This window comes from Neophocaena asiaeorientalis, unplaced genomic scaffold, assembly GCF_003031525.2.
Source record: "Neophocaena asiaeorientalis asiaeorientalis breed wild unplaced genomic scaffold, Neophocaena_asiaeorientalis_V1.1 scaffold283, whole genome shotgun sequence".
NCBI classification, from domain to species: domain Eukaryota; kingdom Metazoa; phylum Chordata; class Mammalia; order Artiodactyla; family Phocoenidae; genus Neophocaena; species Neophocaena asiaeorientalis.
This window is the reverse complement of record NW_020172827.1, coordinates 2,246,908-2,247,121: the sequence shown is the minus strand read 5'-3', so window position 1 is coordinate 2,247,121 and position 214 is coordinate 2,246,908.

Genomic DNA, 214 nt, shown 5'->3' with positions numbered 1-214 from the left:
GGGGGGGGGGGGGGAGATCTATTGGGTAGATGCCAGGGATGCTGCTAAACATCTATGACACACGGGGCAGCCCCCTACAACAAAGAACTATCAGCCCCAAAATGTCAGTCGTGCTGACAGTGGGACTCTGCCCTCAAGCATCACTAATGGAACAGAAAACTGAATGGAATTTTCCTATTGTTTTACAATTTTGGCTCAAGCCCCAAGGTGAGGC